We start from the raw sequence: 20,765 nt of genomic DNA, 5'->3' as shown, positions 1-20,765 counted from the left end.
GTCCCCAGCCAGCCTGCAGCCTCCATCCCACCACTCCCACTGACCCCGGGGCTGCACACACCGTCTCCATGATGTCAGGCAGGGATGAAATCCAGCTGACAACAATAGATACCACAGGAAAAAATCCCCAAGAGCTTCTGCTCCTGTGAGCCATTTGACAATGGAAATAGGGGAAGTCCCTTCACCATACTTGCCAAAAGAAATTTGGACAGTGCTGTCAGGAAAATATTCTTTGCTGAATGAGTGATGCAGCTTTTTAGGTCTTTTCTGTATTTCTGTGACTATGAAGACAGAATTAATGAGTAAGAGGCCCTTACAGCTGGTATCCAACTCAACAGTTACAACATGCTGAGGAAAGCACGCTTTTTTCTTTCCTTTTGGACAACCAAATGTAGTATTTTTAGCCCCACAGAGAGTTTTCTCCTCTGTAATGATGTAAGGTTCCTGTTAGCTCATGAGATTTGATTGCTCACTGTAAAAAACTAAAAAGAGACAAAATTGAACACCCTGTCTTGTCTGAGCCTTGGTTCAAGGCAGGATATCAAGAAGAGAATTTTGGCTGCTGAATTAATCACACCCAAGTGAAAGAGAAGACAGGACATAGAACCCAAACAAAACACAAAGCCTGATTCTGGTTTAAACTGAACTCCTGCTAATGTATCTCTATTTATGGAGTTGTTTGGTGTTAGACAGAATATTAAGCTACTTTTTGACCGCTTCATTTGAGAGGAAATATGTGATGACCTAAACAAATACCAAAATCCACAAATTATACCCAGGTGGCAAATTTATTATTCATGCTTTTATAAGCCTTTTTTCTGTAACCCTCCTCACTGGCAGCTGATTGGCGAGGCTGGATCCCTGGCTGGTGTCATCCTGCATAGTTGTGTCCAGTGTATTCATCTCTGCTGATTTGTACCAGCTAACAATTTGCCCCATGTATTTTCATGTTCCAGTGTTGGATGGGGCTTGGAGCAACCTGATTTATTGGAAGATGTCCCTGCTTGTGGCAGGGCATCAGACTGAGATGTTGAACAATGAATAATGAGGAACATTAATGTTCCTTCCCACCCAAACCATTCCATGACTCTGTGATTCTCTGTAGCTAGAAATCTAGAAATCTTCCCTTCTCCCAGCTCCCACTCCCAGCACTAACTCCACTATTAGTGTTATTAGGAAGGTTTTTGTCTGTCTTCTGTTTTTCCCTCTCATAGGCAACCAAATCACATTCACCAAAGCTTTCTAGGCAAGAAGTTAAAGTAATTTCCTTTGAACATTCATTTGAGGTGTGTTAGTTTATAAAGAAATCTAGTTCTCTTCCACCGCCCTTCCCAGGCACTTCCTTTGCATTCCTGGGTGGCGTGTCAGTAGGAAATGCAGGTGCCTTAACCTTTGGCTGCTGGCACCCATCACCATGGGAGAACAAAAGTGTGAAGTTGTGTGCCTAGAATAGTCAGCCCAATGGTTTTCTAAATCTCCCCAGCATGGAAAGCTTGCACCTCCTAAGTACTCTTAAAAAAAAAAAAAAGGGTTTCCTATTGATGTTTATTGATGTATAAAACATAGTCAATTCCTGATGTGCTGTGAGCCAGAGTCAACCTGGGGACTTAACAAAGAGCTGTGCCCTGTCATGCATGGGGACACTTCAATGATGTTTTATTGATGATGTCCTTGTTGGAAACACAATCCCTTCTCTGCTGACTCACTCACTAAAAGCAACAGGACATTTTAGGTGGATGTTCACAGACAGACATGAGTTCAAGGTGATACGTCCTGCAAGGATGCCCCCAAATAATTTTGGGGTGTAAAAAAGACATTTCTGGCCCATTGGGAGTGTCTGACAATGAATTTTCTGAGTGAGGCTGGAGCCTAAATGGGGTTTACTTTTGCTGAATACTCTGAGAGGCCCCTAAAGACTTTGCATTGGCTCCAATCCAACCCACGTGAGCATTTCCGTCAGTGTGGCTTTTGGAGCAAGCCAGGAGCAATAATGGATTGCTTGTGATATTTCCCAGGCATTTGCTTTATAGTCACTGAAGGCAAAGTATATTTGGTTTCTGAAGAAACAGGGATGTTTCTCAGCATAATGAAGTTCCTGGCCTTGTTTTCCTTTTTGTAGCCCAGTATTATGTGACATATAAAACCATCCCATTTGTTTTGCATTGACTGGAAGTAAATTCTCCCATAACACCACCACTGAGCAGATATTATCACGGAGGCCAGCCCCACTCCCACATTCCTGTCTCTCTGGACCCTCAGCCCTGGATTATCTTCATGCAGGGCATTAGCAGCTTGGTGATGCTGTGTGTGTTCATGCAGTGTCCACCCTGTGCAGGCACAGCACACACTTCCTGGCATGGTGTAATGGTATATCCCATACAGGCACCAAACCCCAGTTCTGTCAGGAAAGCGTCACTCTCATGGCACAGCACATGTTTAGTCCTAATTTCCATGTGCCTTTCTCAGCCAGATAGGCCCCATGCTCCATCCCACAGTACAGCTGGATGTGTAAATGCCTGTAATATTTCTGGGTGAGTGCAAATGCATGTGCTTTGAGAATAGTGCTTTATCTCATCCAGAAGCAAAACACAACTATATCATAAACTGTGATCATAATAAATAATAAATTATATGGTAAATAAAATCATATGGTGGATGTGAATGAGATACTCTGGTTTGGGGCTTTTAGTGTAAGGATTTTTTTTTTGTGGCAATAGTTCTTTCTATGACTGAGAGAGTCAGGGTTATTCAGTTTGGAGAAGAAGAGGCTCTAGGGAAACTCATTGCAGCCTTACTTACACTTTAAGGGTGTCCATTGAAAAGAGGGAGAGTGATGTTTTACAGAGGCAGAATATGATAAGACAAAAGGAAGTGGTTTAAAATTAAAAAGAAGAGTTTTAGATTTGACATTAGGAAGAAATTCTTCCCTGTGATAGCGGTGAATCATGGGCACAGATTGCCCAGATAAGTTGTGGCTTCCCCATTGTTGGAACTGTTCAAGGCCAGTTGGGTGGCCTTGGTTAGAGCAACCTGCCCATGGCAGGGAATTGGAACTACATGATCTTTAATATCTCTTCCATCCCAAACCATTCTATGATTCAATGATTTGCCATCTGTGGGGCTAATGGTGGAGTGTTTTGTTACTGGGGCAGCTCTGTGGACCCTGGTGTGTCCCTTTGAGCTAGCTTGCAGTCCTTGCTTTTCTTCTGCCCTCCTGGAAATAATTCAGGCTAGGAAAGATGACAGACCTGGCCCCAGGCAGGAACTGGTATGTCCCCCTTCCTCATGACTCCAGAGCCAACAGATGGAGACTGGAAAACTTATGAGATGGAGAGAAAGAAGAGCTGTTTTCCAGATTGCAAAGCTGAGACGTGTAGAAATGAAATGACCTTTGAAGGAGGCCTTTGGGGCAAAAGCATGGTCCACGTCTTTCAAATTGCAATCTCATGAATTCATAGAAACCCATCCTTCCGCTCCCTGTGTCCAGTGGCAGTGGTGCCCTGGGAAGCCAGCACCACTTTGGGAGGAACAGCAGGAGTCAGCCCAAGGGAATGTGCCTGGAGAGACTGGCAGCTCCTCTTGGTGCTCCGTGATCTCCCAGTTGGGTATTTCCAAAGCACACAGAGAATCAAGCAGGCTGCTATGGATGTTTTCAACACAAAGCCTGCTTGCAGAACTAACAGGCTGTGCAGGGTCTCCATTTCCTTCAGTGTCTGGAAGTCACATTAGGAGCACCTGCTTCTCTTCATGGACAGTAACTAACATACAGTGCAGTATTTCTGCTGCATTAAATGAACAGAGTACTCCCTAAAGAACTCTGTACTGAATACCTATGTTGCTAAAGATGTGCCAACATTATATTCACAAATCTTTGGTTCCCACCAAAGTTAGTGGAAAGATGGCTTTTACCTTGCTGGGGCTGTGCTGGGGCCCTAAATTGAGTTCACTTCAGGATAGCCCTGAGGAAACCTTTTCTTTTCCTTAATGTGGAAAGAATCATATATTCCACTTGCTGTGATTGCCAAGGAAAAAATATTAGGGTTTTTTATTTTTTTAGCTTGAGGCTTTTTGGTTTTTTGCTCTAGGACCAGGTGCTCACAAATGTATGTATGCTGGTTTACACTGTTAGTATAGTGCTACTATTAATAACAACCTGACCAGAAAAAAGAATTTGATCCTGTTAAGAAACAAGTTACACAAATCTCAGTGTATCATGTATTTTGAGTTGAACCCAACCAATCTTAATTAATTTGTGTTTGAGTACTAAATCTACAGTTGGAATTAAATTCAAGACAACAGCAATGTTCTACAGAATCTGAGTTTCTAATAAATTCATAGAAATGTTTCATTTAAATGAATGTATCTTCAGCTTGGATGTATTTTTTTTTTACTGTTGAAATAGACTCAGAGGATCATAAGGATTTGTCCTTTATTTATTCATTCCTTGAGCCTAAGCAGCAAAATTTTTGCCTCTTTTGTGTATGACTGTAGCCAAAAAGGACATTATAAATGTCAGACTGCAGCATTTTGGGTATCAGAGGCTGTTTTTACAGCAAAATACAAGTTCAGGTTGCCATTGGAGTTGAGTTTTAGGAATCCTGCCAATTAAATGTTGAAGAGATGCTTCATGTTTACCTCACTTGGTTGTACTGGGCTGCGCTCACCCTGGCTAAATACCGTTTATTTTCAGCTGCTGCCCTCTCCTTCCCTTCCAGCTGTTTGAATTGCTGTGTCCCAGCATGAAATGCATGGTGGCATTTTAGCCAGAACCCCCAGATTCCTATCACCACCTTCACGGTGGTGGCAGCTGTGAGTCCTGGCTTGGAAGAGCAGCACTAGGAGGCTGGATCCAGCAGTGCTGATCTCAGCTGTTGAATCCTGAGGAGCAGAGCAGGGAGCAGCTCCTTCACTGCACTTCCCTGTGGCTGGAAAGTGCCTGTGGAATCAGTCAGTCACTCAGCCTCTTTGTTTGCTTTAGTCTGGAGAGTACCTCAGTTAGTGAAGCTTTGCCTATTTGTCTCAGCTCACTGCTGGCCCCACACAGTGACTCATTGCTAATTATTTCTTTGAGGAAATCAGAGGTGGTTCTTAAATGTGGATTTTTACTGGCACAGACAACACAGGGTTCCATTTCACCCAGGAACTCAGACATGGCAGAGAGGACAGACCCGGACAGGGACCACCATCAAAGAAAGTGTCCATCTGCATAGAAAACAAGCAGGTTCCTAAAAGGAGTCCAGTGGGTGCACCAATGGGGACAGGATGGGTTGAGGAGGGCAGAGGTGCAGGGGCCCTCAGCTGCTTGCCATTCCAGCAGGGAACACATCCTCACTTGTCACCATTCTGCTCTAGGGTTAGCATCCTTGTCAAAAGGAGTTTTCTGGCTCTGCTGCAAACATCCCCTTGTACAAAGAGCTCCATGCAGTCAGGCTGCTCTGTGTTGTGCCCAGTGCAGGATGGCTGTGCAGGGGTGTCACAGCCTTTTGCCCTGCCTCCTCCTCCCTCTCACTGTGGGACGTGTCTTCCTCCTGATAGAGTAAAGGAATGATTTGAGTTGGAAGAGACCTTAGAGATCATCTCAATCCAAGCCCCCTGCTATGGGCAGGGACACCTTCCACTAGATACCGGGTTGCTCCAAGCCCTAGAATCTGTCCTAGAACACTTCCAGGGATGGGACAGCCACAGATTCTCTGGGCAACCTGTGACAGTGCTTCAACAACCTCACAGGTAGGAATTTCTTTCTAATATCCAATCTAAAGCTAACCTCCATCAGTTTGAAGCCATTCCCCCTTGTTCTGTTGCTGTTTTAAAATCCCCCTGCTCCCCTGCATCCGCCCAGCCGCAGCCCAGAGAAGAGGGGAGTTAATATAGCAAGGACTAGGGATACAAGGAGGCTCTCTCCTGGTGGGATGGAGTCCCAGCTTTAATCCCAGGGCAGGAAAAGAGGAATAATCATGTCCCGTGTTGGCTTTTGAACCGAGGGGAAGGGGGTAGGGAGGGCAGGAAATAGGGAAGAACCAAAGGGCTGGGGTGAGCGGGAAGGAACTAACACATTACACATCAGAGAGAGAGCCCCAGGAATATACCATGTGTCTTAATTCAATGCAACATTCTGTCACTCCAGGCCTTTGTCCAAAGCTCCTCTCCAGCTTTCCTGGAGCCCCTTTAGGCACTGAAAGGGGCTCTAAAGTCTCCCTGGAGCCTGTTTTTCCCCAGGCTGAACAACCCCAGCACTCGGAGCATCTTTGTGACCTCCTGTGGACCTCCTCTAATAGGTCCATGTCTTCTTGTTGGAAGGACCTACACTATGTTCTCATCTTCATCCTCTGCAGGAACAGAGGGAGGGTTTCCCTGCCTCAGTTCTGCACCCTAGTAATTCCTAGCAGCTCTCCTTGGGTCCCAGCTTCCTGCTTCATTTTCCAAACTGCTCTTTAATAAAGTGAGCAAGACTTAGGCAGAAATGCACTTGACTCCACCTCCAGACAATATCTTGCTAACTTAGGAGCACTGGGACCTTTTTTGTGGTCTCTGAGATGGACAGCAGATGTGAGCAGGGACTTCAAGCTCTCATGATAATTGAGTGTAATAATGGTGTTAGCAAGAACCAAATTGCTAACTTGGTTGTGAATAAAAATAATCACCCTGCCAGACCATTGCCATGAAAACTCTAAGAGCAATGAAAACAGACTGGTCTGGAATGAAACCCACTCATTGTATCAGAATCATCTTGTGCATATTCATTGCCAAGTATGTTGGCTTTTGGGTTGCTTGACAAAATATGGCCTCAGCTGCTCTCTGCTGTTTGGCACCATGTCAGGAGAGCACAGAAAACAGGGAAACCTATTCCACAGACTTTTAGAAAGAAGGCGGGGAAAAAAAAGGAAAACAAAGACAAGGGGTATTTAATATATTTTTTTTAGTATTATTTTTTTTTTAATAGTAGCAATGAGACAAGCAAGCAATTGGATGGATTTTGTGTGAATTTTGTTTCCTGGCTACAAATGGGATTTTTTTTTTTTGTGGTGGAGAAAGCCTCTCTGCTGTTTATCCCTTTGACCTCTGCATTACCCCAGCTGTGGCTGGGATGACAGATATACATCCATGCAGTCAGAGTTGTGAGGTTAAAAGGAAAAGTGACTCATTCAGTATTAAACCCCAAGGAAAAAAATCCCTTCAGAACAAGAGACATGTTAGACCAGCAGCTGAATTTTGGTGAGTTGCAGGACTGACTTATGGGTTAGTGCTGTGCATCCATAGCTGCTTTGGGGTGGGCTTTCTGGACTAACTCTTTATGGGCACAGGTGCTCACTTCTGTTGAGAATGAGTGGGGGTCAAACAAAGCCTAGCTGCACAAATCCTGCCAGGACTCACAGCACAGTGCTGGAACACAAGCAGAGTTGGATGTAAGAGGACTGAAGGAACCCTTGTTCTGTGCCTGCTGTGGGAGAGGCCCCAGCTGGTGAGGATGTGTGTCATGCAAGCTGATCCTTTTTAGGGCAGAGACACAAAGTAAATGGACTTTGACAGTCTTTCATTGACAATTCCACTTTTTGGAACACTGGGCATGATCTCTCAATTTCTGTGGCTTGTAACTAGTGTTTGAAATCAGGTTTTTCCTCTCTGTGCTTTTAGTGGGAAAAAAAAAAAAATCTATTTTTTGGGGAGCAAAAGTGGCATTTACAGCTCTCTCTGTGTAAATCAGTTTTAATATAACCACTCTGAGAACAGCTTTGTCCTCTTGGTCACAGTCCTATGCTGGAGATGTGTCATGTAATAACACATCCCCAGATTAGTGGAGGAGGGAGCATCTTAAACTATCCCAAGACAGGTATTCGTCACTTTTGATGCTGGGAAGAATGGATTGGAAATAAAACAGCAACAGTAGAACTGGCCACCATCACTTACATCACTGACCACTTACATCTGGTTTACACCTTTTAATCCATTGATTTCAGTGCTCTGTCCTGATGTCAGGCAATTCTCAGCTGCCTGAGCAGCCTGGGTTTGGGTATCAACATGAAAAGCCTCATGGGTTCTGCCTGTCTACCCAGTATGGTGTTAGGATGTTACCATCATATCCTGGGTTTCTGTAAAGCTGATCCTTTAATTTGTTGCTCTGTTTGATCCAACACTTACAGTATTCTTGCCTGCCCACATGCTTGGATCCCCTCGTCAGTCACAGACAGAACCCTCTGTCCTGGGCAGAGGGGAAATTGCATGTTAATGTGGAAAATACCGATAATACTGTTGAATTTTGTTGCTGTGGGAACAGGAGCTGCCCATTGTGAAGGATGCCCAGAATTCTGTCTTTAAACAATGACATGGAAAAAGAATGAGACACAGAAAGCCAACAACTGCTATGTGGGTTTGTTTTCTGTTTATTTTGACCTTTAACTATAAATTGTCCCTCTTATGACTGTCTCATAATATAATCTTATATCGTACATAATTTTTCATGCTCTTGCATTAATAAATGGGATGATGTATTCCCCTTCTTCTCTCTGTCTGTGACCTTCTGTGACTAAAATTCTTCACTGAGAGATGAAAGATACTATTTGCCTTCAGCCCAGATAAATATCTTGTGTTAATGTAGTAATGCATGAGCATCTGCTGTCTGCACCCAGATGTCAGTTGTGATGGCTTTTCATCTTTCAGTCTGATGACTGGGTTGCTTTTATTTAGAAATGAGTAGGACTTAAAGAGGAGGTGAATAGTTTTGTGGTTAATGAGCACATCTGGAGCTATAAAAAAGCCAAGCTATGAAGGAGTAGGAAGGTCAAACTGCTCCACACGTGTCCTGCAGACAGCAGGCCTCTGCTGAGCTCCCCGCTGCTTGTGGAGGTACTTTAAATAGCCAGGGCTGATTCTCATCAATGCTGACAGAATGGAGCTCAGTGTCATACCCAGCTCCAGACCCAACATTCTCTGTCCCCAAAGTCCTTTTCCACCTCTGGGCACCACCCTCTGCTAATGTATAGCTGGTTAGATGTGTTTAGAACAAACTAAGTTCCACAACTTTGCAGCCAGGCCATGGCGAGGAGCCAGTTCCCATGATTTCTTCATTGGGGCATTTCCATCCGCATAAATGAGAGGCAGGTCAGTGCAAGGCCTTGATGCTCCAGTTCAGCTGCCATCCCAGCTGTGTCAAGGCACAGAAAGCACCCAGCAAGCAGTAGGTCCCAACTAGGCCCATGATGAACCCTCAAAATGACTGTTTCTTCAAAGCTGGGAGTTTGGTCTTCTGCTGGCTTACAGCATGCACATCTATGATGCATCCCCAAAACACACAGCCAAACACTGTATCAGTAGAGAAGGAGGAACACAGAGCTTGTGTAAGTACAAAGGAGAGGTTTTCCAAGGCAGGGTGGGGTGATTACACCATGAGTCCCTCAGCTTTGAGCCGGAGGGCTGTGGCAGTGGCGCTGAGCAAGTCCTCGGCTGACTGAGTCAGGCTTATCAGCTGGGCTGTGCTGGAGGCAGTGGGTTTATGGATGGGCTTGTCAGGGCCTCCTGACATGGCCTGCCAGCATTAGGTAGTGTCACAGCTGCTGGCCACTTTCCACAGGAGTTTTGAGAATGCTTTTGAAATATTTTGCAGGGAGGTTGTATTAAACATACTGCCCAGTTGAGAGGAGTGTCTGCTCTGCACCGCCTAAATTCCTGTTGTATTTTTAACCTGTTCGTTGCCCGTTGCACTGTTTACCTGTGATAGCTGTCAGAAGCTGTGTTAAATTTCTTTTTACCTTTGTATCTCCAGAATGAGTTCAGCCCCAGATGCTCTGCTCTCTCCCAGGAGTGGGAGTTACATGCAGAGTGTGTGTTTCAGGCTCTGCTCGTGTTGAGCAAGTGGCTGATGGTGACCACACTCCAGGAGAGAAGGGAAGGTCTCACCCAGAGCAGGGAGTAGTGAATCCTCCCAGCTCAGCAATGCTCCGGGATGCACACATAAGGTGTGCAGGAGACTCCATTCCTTCTCTCTCTACATGATTCCTTTCTGCTTCCTTCACACCTTCCTTCCACAGCCAATCCAAAATCAAGGCCAGAAGGAGGAGGAGGAGGAGGGCTAGGGTTCTTGTCAGCTCACAGTCAAAAGAGGGATTGTGATGCAGGGAAATGTCCAGGCATTTATAGGATGAACTTTGGTATCTACTCACTTTGCCTTTCTTGAGAAAGTGTCTCTAAAACTATGAAAATAAATAGTCCTGCTGTGTCTCAATTGTCTTTTCAGCTAACACAGCCTGTGATGCAACTTCTGGCTCACTGGTGTGAGGTCAGACACAGAGCTAACATTGACTTGCTGCTCACCTGAATTCCCACCCACAAAGTGACTGTGCCAATTTAAGTAAATTAATTTAGGAACAGGTTCTTTCAGGCCACACAGTTTCTGTAGGTCCCTGGGAGCAATGCCAAGGGGGAGCTCATTCTTTCCTGCTCATTGTTTCATGGCTGGCCTGTCAAGGTAGGAACAAAGGCTACATTTAGCAGGAGCTGTGACAGCAAGTGATGCCATCTGGACCTCATTCTGCTTGTCACATATCGCTCTCCCTTCATGGCCAGCAGATTTCCCTTTCAACTTATCATAAAGATTCTGTCAAGATAAGGGGAGTAACAATGGCATTACCTATCTGGATGGCTGAAAGCCTGTTATTAATCTTACTAATTCTGTGTTTTACTGTCAAGCTGCTGAGTCAGTCACTGGTCTGTATTTGTGTATATTTAATGCTTTTAGGGATAAAGACAAGATCATCATGTTTTGCAGAGCACAATTCCATTCTTTTACTTTAAAATAAGCATGGCACACATCCAATACAGAAATACCCGTTGTTTTCCAGTTGGGTTGTAACAGAACTGTTGGAATTGTTAAATCTAATTTCTGGTATTTTTTTGCTAGTTACTTTTTTACTACCCAACTATGTATGGCAGATGCTAGTATCGTGTTAGATTTGTGTAATGAATAGTGAAATATATTGCTTACATGTGTAGCCACAATATGTTAGCAGAATGTGAGTTTTTATTTCAGATTGATGTGAGGTAGCAAGTACTTGAGTATTATCCAGCGCTGTTTCCTTGGCTAGCCAAGGGTAATAACCATTTTACCAGCCATGTGGAGTTAGTACAGCTACCCGGAGCGGGGGATGGATTTATCTGGAAATGGATACACGGGAATGCTGGGCTGGAGAAGGCATGCAGCCCCTCAGCCTGATCCAGTGAGAAGTACCAGGCTGATTCTGAATGCGGCTGATCCTGGATCCGGGCTCGGCGTGCTCCCTCCCGGCCGCTCCTGGAATGGCAGCCGGGCCGGAGGCAGAGCCGATGTCCGGCCTGGGGCACACGGGTCCGGCTGCCGGGCCCCGGCTGAGGGAGGGCCCGGGCCGGGCTGGAGACAGAGCCGATGTCCGGCCTGGGGCACACGGGTCCGGCTGCCGGGCACCGGCTGAGGGAGGGCCCGGGCCGGGCTGGAGACAGAGCCGATGTCCGGCCTGGGGCACACGGGTCCGGCTGCCGGGCCCCGGCTGAGGGAGGGCCCGGGCCGGGCTGGAGACAGAGCCGGTGTCCGGCCTGGGGCACACGGGTCCGGCTGCCGGGCACCGGCTGAGGGAGGGCCCGGGCCGGGCTGGAGACAGAGCCGGTGTCCGGCCTGGGGCACACGGGTCCGGCTGCCGGGCACCGGCTGAGGGAGGGCCCGGGCCGGGCTGGAGACAGAGCCGGTGTCCGGCCTGGGGCACACGGGTCCGGCTGCCGGGCACCGGCTGAGGGAGGGCCCGGGGCCTTGCGGGTCGCACCGCCCGGCTGGGCTGGGCCCGGGGAGATGGCGAGGCACAACCAACCGGGTTCATAACAGATGATGCACAAAGAGCACATAGAGCAGAGCTTTTTTCCACTGGGAAGGGTGGGTGCTGTGTAGGCAGCAGCCAGGGCCTGGGGGAGAACAGCTCTAGCCTTCCTTCAGGAAGGGATCACAGCTAAAGCACTTGGTGGGGACAAAACCCAGGGTTACCAGGCAAGCTGGTACGACAAACGCTTCATCACATTAGACACATTAGAAACCACATGGCTGCCTTGAGACAGCTCCTGTGAAAGAAACAGTGCCACACTGAGGCATGAAAAGTCACTTTGCACAAACACATGGCTCTCAGTTTAACAATAGATTGGACAACCCTCTCAGATACATCATGGGATTTTTGGGGTTGTTCTGTGGAGGGACAAGAGCTGGACTCAAATCATCCTTGCGGGTCCCTTCCAGGTCAGGACATTCTACGATTCCAAGGGAACTTTCCAAGAGCCCAATAATGTCCTTTAATTTCTCGCAGCAAAATGATGCTGAAAGGGCAGCTCCAGGCATGTGAGGCCCTGCAGGAGCTGGGCAGCCGTGGCTGCATTCCTGGCTGCCCATGGGCAATGTGTGCAGTGAGTGTAAAACCACAGCAGAGCTGTGCCACAGGCTACACCCTCCGAGAAAACTGAACACAAATACTAGCTCTGCCCAGGGTGAGTAGTTTCATTTTTGACTTCCCAAAATCATGGAAGTGGGGCAGCAAGTTAGGGCACAATACCAGGGTTGGATCCACAATTAATCAAAAGTAGCTTCATCTCTTGGGATCTGAAACTTTGCTAATTAGTTTCTTTCTCCTGAAATTATTAGAGATTTACAATCTATATAAGGTGAGGATTTGTCTGTAGAGCCAGAATTATTTACCTTGTGATACATTTTCTCTGTCACACCCATACATTCAATACAAGCCAGATTGAGCAGAGTGAAAATGAAGACTTGTTTTACAATCTTCTAATGTGTTTCTTGAAATACAAATGAGAAAATACAATTTAATTTTCTTCCAAATTTCCATTCTACATTCCATGCCCTACAGCAAGTGAAAAAGTGAAGGGACATTTTTATGTTAAAACGAATATTGTTATTAGCTTCCTGGTTGCATAACATCTTTTCCAAACATATTATTTTTCTGTATTAACCATGGAGCTTTAAATCTTCATTAACCAGAATAACTTGCTTCAGTAATTGCTAAATAGAGCTGAAGACATACATAACAAAGAGCAGACTAGAACATAAAACCACACAATGATATCACTGCAATTATATTAGGAGTTATGAAAATGCCTTTAAAGAACACTGGAATCTGTTTGAATGTCAGAAATTATTAAATGTATATACTCTTTACAGACATACAATTTAATTTCTTGCAATGGCAGTTTAAATACATTGCCTGTCTACTTTTTTTCTGTTCTTTTTGATGGTTTTCTAATGTAAGGGAAGAACATAGCTGATACTGATTTAAGCTCTTTGAGTTATTTAAATTTGCTTTGAAAATGTGGAGCAAGATCCTTTCACACACACTATTTACTGTAGAACCGGTCATTGTGGGAGAAATCTCTGCCTCTGTATTTCTCCAGATCATGTCAGAAATTAACTGTCTTGTGTATCCTATCACAGGCAGAGCAAGAAAAAACATTTTCCTTGGAATAATGCCAGCAAATGAATAGTGTGACTTTACCTATGGAGTTGTAGCATGGATATATGCAGAAGATGTGTTTTCCCTTCCAATAGCTGTAGTGAAAGGAGTTCACTGCCTTATTTCATACCTCTACATGAATGTTCATGCTCAGGTATTCACTGTTTACTTATGCTGAGTATACAGTGCACACACTGTGCCTCTTCTTCTGCCTGGGAAGGAATAAAGATCTACTGTTCAAGTCAGACAAATATTTTCAAAATCAAGCGATGTGCCAGAAAGAATTTCAGGAACTCCAGAAGTTAACAATTCCACCATTGCGTTTTGCTGAGCAGATGTTGCTGCTCAGAGGAAGGATCAGGACTCATGCTGCCAGGGCTGCCCTGACTGAGCACTGAAATGGGGATTCAGAAAAGATGCTCTGCAGGAGCAGCTCCAGATCAGGTAGGAGAGGAGGCACCTCTGGGAGGAAGACTGCCCCTGTCCCCTTCTAGCCTGGGTGGCTCTGCATGAACCATGAATGGTACAAAACACAAATTAAGGGATGTTATGTGAGAATGATGAGAAGCTAAAGAACTGAGTGTTCTGCAGTTGAAGGAAAGATATGTTTGCTTTGCTTGCCTGGCTGCTGGTGGGACGGGAGGTCATGAGTCTGTCAGAGTGGAATTTATACCTCTGATCAAATTTAGGAAGGATGCTGTCATCCTCTCTAGGACCTCAATTCTGAGATCTGAGATTTCAGAATCTCAGCACAAAGCTAACGAGCTCTCTGCATTTTTCATCAGCTGGGTTTGTGTCATAATAACACAATTATGTTGTGTGCAAAGATGGGATGTGAAAAGCCAGCCCAGGCTGATGCTGAATGAGTAACGACACGGAGCTGAGAGTGCTGGAGCCAGTCAGCAGTGAAACCACAGAGCTTGCAAGCAGAATTTGCTAAGGCTGCTGTGTTTAGTACAAATAACACAGATGCAGTGATCCTTTCTTCATGTGAGGAATCTTTTTTGGATGAATATACCTCAGCTCCATGTGGAAAACCCACACACATAGCAGAAACTATGCCAGGCAGATGATTGCCACTTAAAACACAAATTACCATCTCTCCAGAGAGAAATACTTCATCCTGATCTGACTTCAGACTGATTCAATATGGGTTTTTTTAAGGTCTGTTTTTTCATCCACTAATTAGTAGCCTAAATAAAATAAAGATTGAGATTTTTGTGGGTTTTCTTCATGGGTTTGTAATGTCTTTTACCCATATGTTTTAACTACATCTTTCTCTAAACCTAAAAGTAATAATGTGACTGGCTGGCCTTTCCTATTTCTGGATTTGATTTATGCTGGAGTCTGCAAAGGAAAGACTTACAAAGCCTTTCCATTGGCCACTTAGCCTTGTACAGAATCTGTGTTGAAATCCAGGGCATGCACATTAAGGTCTGCCCAATGCAGTGTGGGATGACCCAGTCCTCTTCCAATTCCCTCTTGGACTTTATTATGCAAAATATGTGCTTCTCCTCTGCAAACCGCTATGTTAAATGTGTCACAAGCTTAAATCCCTTGCAGGTTGCTTTCTGAGCTTCAGGCAGGGTGATCTGTCTGTGTTACTTCAAAGCCTTAATTTCTTTACCCAGCAGTGAAAATCTGCTCTTTGAGAACACATGGGTTGGGTGGGCAATGCTCAGAGGTGCCTGCTTACCAGCCACCCCAGGTGCATTCCACTTCACTTACACCCCAGCTGTGGTGACACAGGGAGATGGGAATGTGCCTTTCTTCAGAAATCAGCATCTTCCACTTGGACTATTTCCTTCTTAGTTGAAACAGGGAACACAGGGTGATTCATCATTCCTGCTAGCCAAGTTCACAAAAGAGTTTATTCATTTGCTGAGGCGGGGGCCAAGTTTTGATTAAAAACCATGACATGTGGATATGGCTAAAAAATGTTTCAGCCTGGACAGTGCCTCCTTTGCATGCAAATGATGGAGGTCACAGTCCTCAGAGCTGTCTATCCCAAATGCCCCCTGACAGATTTCAAAGGACAATGTAAGAACATAATTTATAAAAGCTGCCTTTTGTCCTGCAAGCCCATTGGATGCTTAGCAAGGACTACAGTCTGCATCACTACATCTCCTGATTCTTTTGGGCATCCCTGGATAATCTGGAAAATCTAGTTAAAACATGGGCAATGTAATTTTAAATAAGAAGGGAAGAATGTGTGTATTTTTCTTCCCTGAAGAGTCTGACCCCTCAAATTCTGTATAGGTGCACTTGTACAGTTTCAAATAAGTCAGTTTAAGTAAGTCATAAGTAAATAAGTAAATTTAAATAAGTCAGTCAGGAACCAGTTTTTTCTGTGTTTGCAGATGTTTAAATGGCCTTGTGAATGTGCAGCTGGGGATGGCTCAGAGCACTGCCAGACCAGCCTCCACCATACCATAGTTATGTTGAATAGGAACACGAGCCGTCAGATTCTCCCTTGACAATCCTGGTGAATCCAGCTTTAGTCTGCCAAACCTGGCACAGAGACAGCTGGAGATACCAGTCTGTATGACAGACCTTTTCCATATGAACGCTGTGTGTTTATCTCACCTTAAATCCTGTCTAGATTATCTACAGCAGAATTTAAGGCATAAATCACGTCCTTTCACTTCTCTATGTTGCACTTCGGTGTCCTCAAGGGGCGCAGCCTTGAATAACACTGAGTTATTCATGACTGCCTGCAGCCTCCCAGTCTGCTCAGCTCAGCTGCACCAGCACAGGGCTGGCTCAGGGCCTCACAGGACTGAATTCCCAAAACAGTCTATCAGCATAAATCCTTTTGCCCATTCCAGGAGGATCCTGGCACAAGTCAGACTGCTCGGGAAGCCTTCAGAGTAGGCATTTGTTTGCAGCCAGGGTTTCTGAGTTTTGTCAGAGGACAAAGCACAGTATAGTTGATACCTCAGTGTTTCACACACTGGGTTTGTTTAGCCTGTGCAGGGCAGCCCCATGCAGAGACAACTGAGCTGGTCTGAGCTGACCTGAGCTGGCTGCTGGACAAGGTTACCTACAATCCAGGCAGCAGATGCCCAGTGGGGAGCAGTGGGAGCATGTAGAGCAGTGGGCTGTGTGGGCTGTGGAAGAGCAAGTAACCTGATGTAGTTTTTCGTTGCTGCTGTGCACAGTGTGCTATTCCAAGAGGAAGTTGTACTCAGGTCTGTTTGTGGTGAGGTGTGTGTGTCTGGCCACGTTGCCTTTTTCCAGTGTTTGCATCTTGGTCCCACCTTCTCCTTGTGATAGAGACATTTCTCTAACACTCAAAGGGTTTGATTCAGGATGGCTTCCTGACAAATGCTCAGAAATTTTGCTGTTTGGAAATGGCTCTGTGATTTTGCTGTCAGCTGGGTACCATACAGTGCCAATCCCACAGGTGTATCTGGCACAGGAGGCTTGTCCCAGTCCACAAAACCTTCCCTCACCTCAGAAGCCCCTTGGCTTCTGCCCATCACAAACAATATAGTTTGTATTTCCTTCGGTACACCAAATCCTCGGCTTGTGAGATTGACCAGGCCAGTGCACAAGCTAAAGGAAGACTAATAATCAGATGATACTTCAGCAGACAGCACCTCCACAGCATGGCACAGTCTTTTACCTACTGCTGATGTAAACACATTGCCCAGGCTTTCAGCAGGATCCTTGAATGGCAGACATTGGATATTGGCATGCCTTGACTTTTGGCTTCCATCCTTGCTTTTCTAGGATCTGGTGTGATTATTTTTTCATTCATGAAAAAAAAAGGAAGCGCAACAGACACAGCTAATTTTAGAATTGTTCCTGTACAAGGCCTTTTTACACATGTAAGTTTTAGCTTCAGTTTCAGGGAGAAACCTGAGCTATGCTGAGGTCAGAAAGAGTTGTTATCCAGGCATATTTGTTCCTTCTCTGTTCTGACTCACTGCATTGTTTTATGGGAAATCTTACACAGCATGACATAAGTACTCTTTGATTAATTTTAATATTTCCTCTGTCTAGGTCTTGAACAAACCCTTGTAATATGAGAGACAAGGGGGCATCCAAAAATAGTTGTGTGTACTTTCAGCAGCCAAGCTCTCTGCAGAGATATTTTTGCTCTACTTTTCAGGAACGTAAGGGATTCAAACACACACAGGATGCTTGATTCTCCTGTTTTTAAAGCAGATCTCCATGTCATAGCTCTCCAGGTTCAGTTATTCCTCTCACATACTCTCACTCCTCTCTCTGTCTACAGTTGTACAAGGTTTTTTTTTCTCTTTTCAAATACATTAATACTGCTACTGTTGCCAATGGGCTCAGCGTTGTCCAGCAGCAACATTGGCTCTATGTGGCATGGGGGAAGCTTGTCACAGGTCACACCTGTAGCCCCCCACTACCAAAATATTGTCACACAAACCCAACACACCTCTACAAACCCATTTTTAGTCCTTTCTACTAAAAGAGAAGGAAAAAATCTATTTCTCCCTAACATAAGAGCGAGAAGACTACAATAAAAATAGGTTAAAAAAGAAGCATCTGAACTGAGTAAGGCTCTGACTCATGTCATTGGGTCTGAAGACTAATAGTGTTGTTACAGTCCCTAAAATGTACTAATATCTTTAAAGCCATCACAGACTGACAGCTTGCTTCTCTCATTGATACTGATGCGATAATTTCTAAATTCACCTAAACAAATGTTAAGTTCCAGCCAGGCTGGCTGTTCCAGGGATGGAGCAGGTGTTCCAAGGCTGTTTGAGCTCCCCGTGGATCGCTGTTCACCGGGGAGCAGGCGCTGCGAGGCCTCAGCACAGCCGGGGCGGCGGGCGGGCCGCGCCGCTACTCGCGGCATTACGGCGGGGGCGGGGCCGCGCGTGGGGCTCGGGGGCGGGGCCGGCGGGGGCTCAGGGGGCGGGGCCGGCGGGGGGCGTGCCTGGAAGGGCCGGGGCGCTTCTAGAACGGGCGGCGGGAGCGGCGGCTGCACGGTGAGCGGGGCAGAGCTGAGGGTACAGCCGTAGTGTGCGCTGAGAGCGGCGGCGGTCCGCACCGCGCTGTGCCCACTGCCGCAGCCCCCCGGGACTCGCGGGGATCCCGCTGCGGGGGAGCCGTGAGCGCTGCCCGGCGGCGCGGTGTGCTAGCGGCTTGAAGGCGGCTCAGCCCTGGCGCTCCGCGGTTTAATCTCGTCCGGGATCCTCGCTCGGCTGCCGGGGGTCGGCGGGTCCTGGGGGGCTCCCTCGCTGCAGCTGCCCGCGGCGGCTCGGCGAGCAGCAGCCCCTCGGTGCTGCCGGCGGGCCGGGCTCTGGGGGACGGCGCTGTGGCACGGAGGGGAGGTGGTACCGTCAGACATCAGCAGCTCTTTGTAAGCGTGTTAGAGGTGTCATCGCAAACACAGTGGGAGAGCTTGCTTCCCTTCTCCGCGCTCCTTGGGTTTGATGGGACTGGCATTCCCGGTTAAGTGACGGCTGACTCTGAACTAACTGGCTGTGCATGTTCCCTGCCTGCCATAGGCTCAGCATAGAGCAAGCAATGACTTAAGCTTTGTAGAGGTGTCCAAACCCCACTTGTTCTGCTCACGTCTCGTTTTACTTTACTCGGAGGATTTTTTTCCCAAAAAAAGCCTGTCTCTGCACAGTTGTGCAGCTGAGCTGGGGACAAGCCAGGAGAGCACAGGCAGCTGTGTGTGACCTGTACGATGCAGTGACCTAAGCCTCGGTGGAAAAGGCTGTGCAGAGACAGCAGAGAGCAGCTGATGGGAAAACTGAAGGCACTGCTTAAGTGTTGCCACAGCTCAGCTGGAGCACAGCAGCTTGGCATGTCATAAAATGACAAAACACGCCTTTGATTAGATAGGAGTAATTCTATTTCTGGAAGCAAAGAGCGTCCTTGTAACCTGGAAGCAAGGAGGAGAGAGGACATGTAAATAAGGACTATTTTGGGGACTGGCTGACTTGGTGGTGTTTAGTGTTTCTAGCCAATAATCATCCATCTTCCTCAGCAGTATAGCAGTGCTACACTGAAGACATTTTTTAACAAAACCTCTTGCTTTTTAATTTTATAGGTGCTCTGTGAGGGTGGAGTAGAGCTGAAAGGCCACTGTGTCCATCTTTACCAGGGTAATACTTCATCTTTCTGACATTAAGGACTTGGAAATAATCCCACAGGTATGTGGTGAATATATATAGCAATCAATAACTGCCACTCTCATTTCACAAGCAGAACATCATTCTGCACTGGTAAATTGGCACAACTGTGACACTAACAGACAAGAATGTGTCTTCTTGCTATTGACATAATTTCTTGGGATTATAAACTTCATAATATAAATTATTAATCTGTACTTGTATTATTATATTTATTAATATTATTATATTATTTTATATTTATTATTTTTATATTATTTTATATTATTGTTATTTTTATATATATTTGGAGTATAATTTTTTTAATGTGACTAATCATACATTGGGAAGCAGTACAGGAATTACATTCTTCAGAGAGAATAACAGCAGAGGGAGCAGCATTTAGCAGTTAGTGTAAGAAATTTTTCACTGGAGGTTTAAGTTAGGAATCCAATCTGTTTATAATTTCCGTGCTGTGCGCATTGGCAAACTTCCAAAGAAGCAAGCTGTAAACATAGATATTTTTCCTATGACTAGTTCTGATTTTTGTGCATGATTTTCTATATGTCATAGATATGAGAAAATGGAATGTGGAAGGGAGCATGTTCAAGGGTGATGTTAGAATAGAATGAACCCCTGAGATAATGATAACATCTGAGATAATGCCTGATTTTAATTAAATTTAATTGAAAAAAACAGTCCACTGACAGTAGATCTTTCAATATGAAAAGAACCCCTCTTATTTCCAAACAGGAAGATATTTTTAATGCTTTACATGAGCAAATGGAAAATTATGTCAAGTTATGTTAAGTATGATGATATACTAAAGTCATGGCCTTAGCCCAGTAAAATGCAATCTAAATACTAATGCTAAAAAAAAATAAGCTGTAGTGGAAAAAGCCCAGAGTCTTTTTGTCTTCACCAACACTGTAGAATTTGAATCCAGGCTGCTTTATAAAGGCAGAGCTTGTGGAGTAAGGTTTAGGTAGATTTGCTGTGCCTTAGACTTGCATCAGTTTTGTTCTCTACTGGAGTGTTGAAGAAACATTCTCTGTTATAACTTAAAAAAAAAATACACTGGGAGCCAATCAAGATGGTTATGGCTTTTAAGGTGGTTATAATTTATTTAATGTTAAAATAAATGCCAGCAGGTTTGCGTGATTGTGTTGTGTCCCTGTTAATGCTTGCAAATCAG

General features: G+C 45.4%; 1 protein-coding gene across 9 annotated transcripts in view; it reads left to right on the top strand.

The window, feature by feature from the left end:
- The window catches only part of P4HA2 (prolyl 4-hydroxylase subunit alpha 2), a 54,745-nt gene that overhangs the window by 10,745 nt on the left and 23,235 nt on the right, over positions 1-20,765 (top strand). For 3 of the 9 annotated variants that reach the window (XM_086851963.1, XM_086851958.1, XM_086851960.1), the window contains exons 1-2: positions 18,350-18,436; positions 19,510-19,612. The gene's annotated coding sequence lies outside the window, so the exon portion shown is untranslated. Of the gene's footprint in view, positions 1-11,701; positions 12,490-13,447; positions 13,911-18,349; positions 18,811-19,509; positions 19,613-20,765 lie in introns of those variants that run through there. The other 6 variants (XM_086851964.1, XM_086851961.1, XM_023936138.2 and 3 more) reach the window with 5 other exon arrangements.

Source organism: Cyanistes caeruleus, chromosome 15 (assembly GCF_971803275.1).
Source record: "Cyanistes caeruleus chromosome 15, bCyaCae1.hap1.1, whole genome shotgun sequence".
Taxonomy (NCBI): Eukaryota; Metazoa; Chordata; class Aves; order Passeriformes; family Paridae; genus Cyanistes; species Cyanistes caeruleus.
The sequence above is the reverse complement of the archived record's forward strand: the minus strand, read 5'-3'. Positions and strand labels throughout refer to the sequence as shown.